This window comes from Nannospalax galili, unplaced genomic scaffold (genome assembly GCF_000622305.1).
Source record: "Nannospalax galili isolate Female #2095 unplaced genomic scaffold, S.galili_v1.0 scaffold188, whole genome shotgun sequence".
Taxonomy (NCBI): domain Eukaryota; kingdom Metazoa; phylum Chordata; class Mammalia; order Rodentia; family Spalacidae; genus Nannospalax; species Nannospalax galili.
The window spans coordinates 4573681-4582109 of NW_008360325.1; the positions used below are offsets into that span (position 1 = coordinate 4573681).

Consider the following 8429-nt stretch of genomic DNA (forward strand, 5'->3'; position numbering starts at 1 on the left):
ACCCGGGCCCGCCGCCACCAGGAGCCCGGCGCCCGCGCTGCGCTCAGCCCGCCAGGGGGCGGCCCGGGACGTGGCGGGCGGGGCCGGAACCGGGCACGTCTGGGTCCACCCTAGGTCCAGGCTCGCTCCACCCTGGATCCACCCTGGGTCCCGCTGGGTCCACCCTGGGTCTATTCTGGGTCCATTCTGGATCCACTCTGGGTTCTGCCTGGGTCCACTCTGAGTCCCGCGTGGGTCCAGACTCGCTTCACCCTGGGTCCACTCTGGGTCCCGCTGGGTCCACCCGGGTCCATTCTGGGTTCACTCTGGGTCCGGCTGGGTCCACCCTGGGTCCATGTTCATTTAACCCCGGATACACTCTGGGACCCCCGTGGGACCATGCTCGCTTCGCCCCGGGTCCAACCTAGGTCCACTCTGGGTTCCTCCTGCGTCCACCCTGGAATCCACCCCGGGTCCACCCTGGGTCCACTCTGGGTCTCGCTGGGTCCACCCTGGGCCCATGCTCATTCAGCTCTAGGTTCACCCTGGGTCCCCGCCCTTGTTGCCTCCTGGGTCCCAGGCCAGACCCGCCCCCCCCACCACTCCCCAGGAGACGCCTGGACAACGAGCAAGCAGGGAGACCCTCCTGCGCACCTTCTCCAGACGCGCTGTCCCCGCGCCTGCGTGCAGCTGCAGCCCCAAACACGAACTCTCCAGCATTTTGCCACCTCAGAGCGCCTCCCTGCTGACCACATGCGAGGCCCCTGTGCCCGTTCTTTGATGTCCCAAGGCCATACTGAGTTCTCACCTAAGGCTTCTAACTCCAAAGGAACCTTTGTGCCCCAGGGGAAGAGGAGGCTTACCCATGCAGAAAGAGGCCACCTGCTGGAAGCCCTGGGGGTGGAGGGGAAGGCCGGTTGGCATTACAGACTTGCTAAGTTGTTAGAGACCCAGAAATTTGCACCCACTGTTAGGAAGAAGCCAGGAATGAGAGCAAAACAGGAGAAACACAGTTCCAAGAGTTGGGAACTTCTCCAACCTATACCATAAATGCTACATTAATGATCTGAGTTTTACCCAGGATGGGAAATAAAGGTGCTGCCAAGCAACAAGTGAGGAGGTGGGCAAGAAAAGAGAAGTTCTGACCAAGGATCTCTAGATCTGTGCTCTAGACTTTGGGCAGTGGCCCAGTTGGAGTCCTTACTGTCCCCTGCCCAGCACAGATGCATCTTCCACATCTCTAAAAAGCAGGTACTAGAGGGAAGGTCTTACTAGGGAAGGGTCTTCCAAAGGGTGAGATTTAACACCAATGTACACTTGATACCTACCCTCCTATTTCTCACTTCCCAACTGCCTCCCTTCTATCCCAGTCTTATAATTTTATTATTTATTTAAAATATTTTATTTAATGTATATGTGTGTATTGCCTGCATGTAGGTAAGTGCACCTGTGTCATGCATTGCCCATGGAGGACAGAAGAGGCTGTCGGATCCCCTGGAACTAGAGTTACGGACAGTTGTTAGCTGCCATGTGGGTGCTGGAATTCGAATCCAGGTCTTCTGCAAGACCAGCCAATGCTCTTAACTGCTGAGCCATCTTTCCATTCCCCTGCCCCAATCTTTGCACCTTCTCTCTACTTTTCAGTCCTATACTTTAGGACACATTGGATAATTGGCATAAAAAGCTGAGGTGTGGAACTGGGGGGGATGGCTTAGTGGGCTAAATGCTTGTTGTACAGTGTGAGGACTTGAGTTCAAATCACCAGAACCCATGGAAAGCTGGGTATGATCCCAGTGTTCCTACAGCAAGATGGGAGGCAGAAACAGAATACCTGGTTGTTCATGGACCAGCTAGCCCGGCATATGAAATGATGAATGAGAGAGACCTTGTCTCGAACAAGGTGGAAGGGGAGCACTGATGCCCAAGGTTGTGCTCCAGTGTCCACACATACAATGTGGCAGATGCCACTCACACACACAAAGGTACACACAAGACACAAAACAGAAAGGGAGGGAGGGACGGAGGGAGGGAGGGAGGGAGGGAGGGAGGAAAAAGAGGAAGGAGGGAAGGAGGGAGGGAGGGAGGGAAGGAAGGAAGGAAGGAAGGAAATAAGGGGCAACGTAGTGTTTTTAAACTTGGAAAAGGAATATTAATGATGGATAAATTATTAAAGATGATTCTCTGATTCTTTGTGGCCGTGTAGAGGACCCAACCAAAGTGTGGGAAAGAGAAACATCCTGAAGTGAGAAAGGAGAAACACGCTTATAAAGCTGAGCTGTGAGACAGAATGGGAGATTTTCTTACAGATTATTTCCACCAGAGTGAAGTTACAAATAAGGCAATTTGGAACTCAGTCCTCTTCTTTGGAGGCAATGAAGAGTGTTATTGTACCCTTAACCTGGGATTAAACAGCGTGGTTTTTCCTACAGTGGTAAAATCAAAGCCTAAAAAAAGCAAAATTTAGAATAATTACAAGGACACACATTTTAAGACAATTAGAGATAATCTACACAGCATTTTTTAAATGATCCATAAAGCTCAAGGAAAATCTCTGAAGGCTTAATTAATAGTGTGTGATTTTTTTTTGTGCCCAAACATTTTAACAGACTGTTATTCCATGTCATTTTGAGATAATTTGTGACCTGAGCCCAGAAAAAATGTTGTCATCATAATTAATGAGGTAGACTCTCTAGGACAATGTAACCATAGTGCTCAATGGAATTAATAACAGTATTTGTACAATGTGTGAAAAAAGAGAAAGGAAAAATGGGTGTTCTGTAGCCTTTATTCATAGAGAAACAATAAAAAAATCACCCAGAAATGTGAGGTTTTGCACGTCTACTGCTTCGTTCAACATTCCTCCAAAAATAGCTGCATAGGCCTGGGCACCATGCTTAGGGCTAGGAATGAACCAGAGAGAGCAGAGTGGTGTCCAAACTGCAGGTGGCCATGACAGCGAGTCACAGGATCATAGTGTGCTAGATAGATCTGAGTATATGCTCAAAAGAATTGGAAGCAGAGACCTGTTCAGTTTCTGCACACCCACACCAAGGCAGCATTATCTACAGCAGCCAGAAGGTGGGGTTAACCCAAGTGCACATCGACGAAGGACTGGATAAACCAAATGTGCAGTGTCCGCGTGGTGGAATATAATTTCATCTTTAAAAGGAAAGGCATTCTGACACCTGCTACCACATAGTTGAGCTTTGAGAACATGATGACGAATATCTAAGCCAGTCCCAAAGGATGAATACCGTAGGGTTCCACTTATATGAGCTGCTCGAGTAGCCAGATTCAGAGATAGAAGGAAAGGTGATTGGTAGGTGCTGGGAGTGGGAAACTGCAGAGTTATTGCTTACTAGGGTTAGAGTTATAGTTTGTGATGATTAAAAAGTTCTAGAGGGCTGGAGAGATGACACAGCAGTTCAAAATACCTGATGGGCAAGCATGAGGATCTGAGTTCAGATCCCAGCACCCACGTAACAAGCCAGGCATGATCCCACGTACGCCTGGAACCCCATCACTATGGGGCTTGCTAGTTACCAACCAAGCTGGAAAAATGTGAGCTCCAGGTTCACAGAGAGATCCTGACTTGAAGGAACAAAGCAAAGAGAGATAGTGGATGCCCAAAAACACCTTCCTCTGTTGTCCATGCAGGCACATGTGCACATGTACCACACATACACATATATACACTCACACACATATATACACATGTACTCACACGCACACACTAACACACACACACACACAAGTTCTGGAGATGATGATGATACTGATGGTTGCCAAACAATGTTAAGGGCCAAATGCCACAGAATTGCACACTTGGTAAAGTGGCAAGTTTTATATTTTCTATATGTTACATGTTTAACATGAAATGGAAAAAAAATATCAAAAGAGAACTGAACAGAGTCTAAGAACAAATACCTTTGCCAGGCACATTAGTCTTCTCTTGAAAAGCATCTACATGTGCTGAGTTTGCAGTTTAAAACATCTCTCTTGATAGCATTCAGACATATAATCATACACATTGATGTATAATTGCAAATCCTAAGTGCTTATGAAACAAAAATAGAAAGATTTCAGGTTATTCTAGAGGAACTGAGTTGCTCCAGAATTGGACTAAGGAGGAAATGAAGAGACCAGTCAGAGCAGTGGGGTAGGGAGGAAGTTTGTGGGAGGGGATAAGAGTCATCTGAGGAACAGAAGATGTCACTGTGGTAAGTGGGGGATCCATTCACAGGAGCCCTCAGAGATCCTGTTAGGGGGTTCAGATTTTATTCTAAAGTCAAAGAGAAATTGAGCCTCACAGGCTAAATTATGTTCCCCTCAAATATCTATGTAAAAGTTTTAGACTCCAGAAATTCAAAATATGGTCTATCAAGAGATAGGGCCTTTAAAGAAATAATAAGGTAAAAATAAGGAAATTATGGCAGTTATAATCCAATGTGACTGACATCCTTATAAGTAAGGAGGGGGCTGGAGACATGGCTCAGCTGGTAAAGTGCTTGCTGTATAAGCACAAGGACCTGAGTTTGGGTCCCTAGCACCCATGTAAAAAGCCAGGCGTAGTGGTGAAGGCCTGTAATCCCAGTGCTAGGGGGTGGAGGCAAAAGGATCCCCGGGTGGCTGACCAGCCAGTCTAGCTGAATTGGTGAGTTCCAGGTTCAGTGGAAGACCCTGTCTCAAAAAATAAGGTGTAGGCAGGCATAGTGGCACATGCCTCCAATCCCAGCATTCGGGAGGCAGAGGCAGGCAGATCTCTGTGAGTTCAAGGTCAGTCTGGTCTATATAGTGAGTTCCAGGCCAGCTGGAGCTATAGGGAGACCCTGTCTCAAAAGGACCAAAATAATAATAACAAATAATAATGTGTATAGGAGTTGAAGAAGACAACAGACATCAGCCATGGCCTCTACACCCATGCACACATGCACATACCACCCATGTGTACACACACACACAAAAGAACGAGGAAATAATTGGACACATTCATATAGAGGAGAGAATAAAAGGAGAAAATAGAAGGCAGCATCTGTAGGCCAAAAAGAGTGGTCCAGAACTGATCTCTCAGAGCCCTCAGAGGAATCAGCCCTGCCCAGACCTTGACCTTGGACTTCCAATCTCTAGAAACACAAGACAATAGACATGTTGCTGAGGTCATCTAGCATGTGGTATTTTGTGATGGAAGTCCTAGCAAGTACAGTCAACAGAGACTCTCAGAGTTAAAGGCTGACTAGTCTACAGACTCCAACCTCCATCACTGATATTAAAACAGAATATATGCCAGGCATGGTAGGCCACACCTATAATCCCAGCTCTTAGGAGGCTGAGACAGGAGGATCACAAGTTTGAGGCCAGTCTGTGCTACATAGTGAGATCCTGTCTCAAAAATTGTCCATGATAAACTTGTAATACAATATATGTAAACACATCATCCCTACTTGTGATACATTTAACCTTCTGTAAAATAAGAAGTATCAAGATTTTTAGAATCAATAGGAAACATTAAACTGTGGTTTCTTACCCTCCTGCCAACACAGCTGTCCTTTCTTTCTTTTTTTAAAATATTTTATTTATTTATTTATTTTATTTTTTGTCTTTTTGAGACAGGGTCTCCCTATAGCCCCAGTTGTCCTGGAACTCACTATGTAGACCAGGCTGGCCTTGAACTCACAGAGATCCGCCTGCCTCTGCCTCCCAAGTTCTGGGACTAAAGGCATGTGCTACCACGCCCGGCTTTTTTTTTTTTATGTGTATGCGTGTATTGCCTGCATGTAAGTAAGTGCACCCATGTCGTGCAATGCCCGTGGAAGTCAGAAGAGGCTGTCGGATCCCCTGGACCTGGAGTTACAGACAGTTGTTAGCTGACATGTGGGTGCTGGGATTCAAACCCAGGTCTTCTGCAAAAACAACCAGTGTTCTTAACCACTGAGCCATATCTCCAGCCCCACAGCTGTCCTTTCTACACCCTGACCCATAGGCACTCAACCCCTCTTAAAGCTGGAGAGCCCCAGTGATTAAATAGATCACTGACTTTTTATTCTACACTCCCTTGTCAAAGCATCCTTTACCGATCTTACTTTTGTTAGGTTTAGTTGGTCTCCCTACATCATGGATGAAGCGTCTGTCTGTCTGTCTGGGAAATATCACAATAATACCCTGTATCCTAGTCTCCCCTGGTGGCCTCCTTGCTCCAGAGCTAACTTATCCAAAGAGAGCTAATCCACGCCATTGCATTCCATCACCTACCATTAAGTACAAACATCTTGGCATGGACTTTGTCTATGTTCCTGCTGCAAATATCGTCCTTGGCATCCAACACACCCCTGCCATGCCATGATAGCTACAAACTCCTCACAGCTCTCAGATATGCTGTACACTTAAGAACTTTGGACCTGGTCAGCAAGTGCCCCCTCTTCTGAGTTCCTATCTTCCTTGCGCACCAGAACCAAGACCACGCCGCTAACAAGGCCCTGATGGGGATCCACATGCACATTCAAGTATTCCCCTGAACTCCTAATGTATCCCTGATGTTAGTGGCCCTTGGCTGGTGGGAACTGGGTATGCAACCATCTCTCCTAGATTGTATACTTCCAAGGCTCTGCATGTTTGGCGCAGTACTGAATGCACAAGTCCATCTGTAAATACTGATGGATGAATGAAGGATGGATGAATCCTCTAGATGACAAATGGTCCCCCATTACACGATAGACTTTCAAATGATGAAAGAGGCATCTCTCTGGGGTAACATTCTCCATTTGTGTGTCTAGACACATAGAAGGTCCAAGGTTTCTAAACCCTTATCTGCATAGATGCCCATCCCCAGAAAACAGTAACCTCACAGGGCCTTAGGAGGGTGGCACTGCCCTTTAATATTAAGGACATAGTGACTCTGCTGATGCAACACAATTCACATTGATTTTTTTTTTGAGCATCCGGTATGTGGACTGTTGGCTTACAGTGAGTCCATGGTCAATTATAAACCTATCAGTCTTTTTCAGATGAACTGGTGTCAGGTTTTCTCCATCCTGTGTTGAGCTAATTGATTTCGGTTTTTATCTAGACACAGGATTTATCTTTATCCCTGCTAGATGTCATTTTATTGGTTTCCATCCATCATTTTAGCCAACTAAAATCTCTTAAACTCTCAAATCTGGCACCTGACCCATCAGTTCTGTGGTGAATGCACAGTAAGTCTCCGCTGTCTCCTTCATCCTTGTCACTGATAAGCACATTAGCAGCAGGAGATGGGGGCAGAGCGCTGGGCAGAGCACTGGAGAGGCCTCCCAGCCACCTCTCTATGGATCTACCTTATCAATTCTCTGAATGTGTTTGTCTAACTAAAGATGAAGGCAAGCAACTGCTTGCTTACTCAGCCTATTTTCCTCCACATCATCCACAGGATTTTGAAAAAGTTCTCCACTGTTGCCTTCCTTGTAAATCTAGTCTGGTAACATCATGAAAAGAGAGAATGGGATGTGTTTGGCTCTTAACAATAACCTTTCCTGCCAAATGTTTACACACCAGCTCTTCAAAGAGCTGTTGAAAGTTTTTCTCAGAACTAGTACTAATATTAAACGTTATCGTCAGTATTTTCCAGAATCCAACTTTTTCTTCTTTTTTTAAAATGATAACTTTTTCTGCCTTTCCAGGTTTCTGCAATTCCATCTGGCAAAATTAAAGAGGGTTCATCAAAGCCTAGAGAACCGTATCGTGGTAGCTGAATGCCTCTCGACGGCTCTCTCCTTTAACAGGCTCTTCTTTTGTGGGATATTTCTTCTGTCCTTTCACTTTAAGATTTTCATCCTTAGTGGAGAAATAGAAACCCAGAGAGCCACGTCTTAAATCAGCAGGCCAGTGTTCAGGGTCCTCGGTGGTACCCGAGTTCCTCCATCTTTATCTTTCCCACTCTACCTTTCATTTTCCAAACACCTCACAAGTCCAGTCTCTGAATCTTTGCCCCTGAGGCTTATGCTATTGGAAATGTCTTTCAGCTTGTCCGAGAGTCCCAGGCGTGGCGGCAGATCTATCACGTGTCTTATAAAAGCACCACATTCTTAGCCCAGGGCCTCTAGCTTCTGGATTTCTATATCTCAGGGCCAGGAGAGGGAGAGACACCAGCCAAGACACTGTCCAATCGGGAGCCAGACTGTCCCAACATCCGGACTCTATTACAAAAATACTGTCATTCAGACCCCTCAGTTTTGGAGCCTTCCACAGATTCTTTTGCTCATTGTCTAGTTACTCAAAGAAGTTCTTAAGGATTTGCATCCATCAGATGAATGTTCATGTTCTCAAGTATCTGAAACGAGGTGGAAAATTAAAAGCAATATGCTGTTGGTTTCCTTTTTTAAAAATATTTTTTATTTTTAATCATGTATGCAGGAGCAGTAGGGACTCGTAACTGCTGAGCTGTCTCTTCAACCCTGCAGTTGGTTTTATTATTTATT

General features: G+C 45.9%; 1 protein-coding gene across 2 annotated transcripts in view; it reads right to left on the reverse strand.

The window, feature by feature from the left end:
* The window catches only part of Eml1 (EMAP like 1), a 188418-nt gene that overhangs the window by 135628 nt on the left and 44361 nt on the right, over nucleotides 1-8429 (reverse strand). The gene's annotated exons all lie outside the window — the stretch shown is intronic.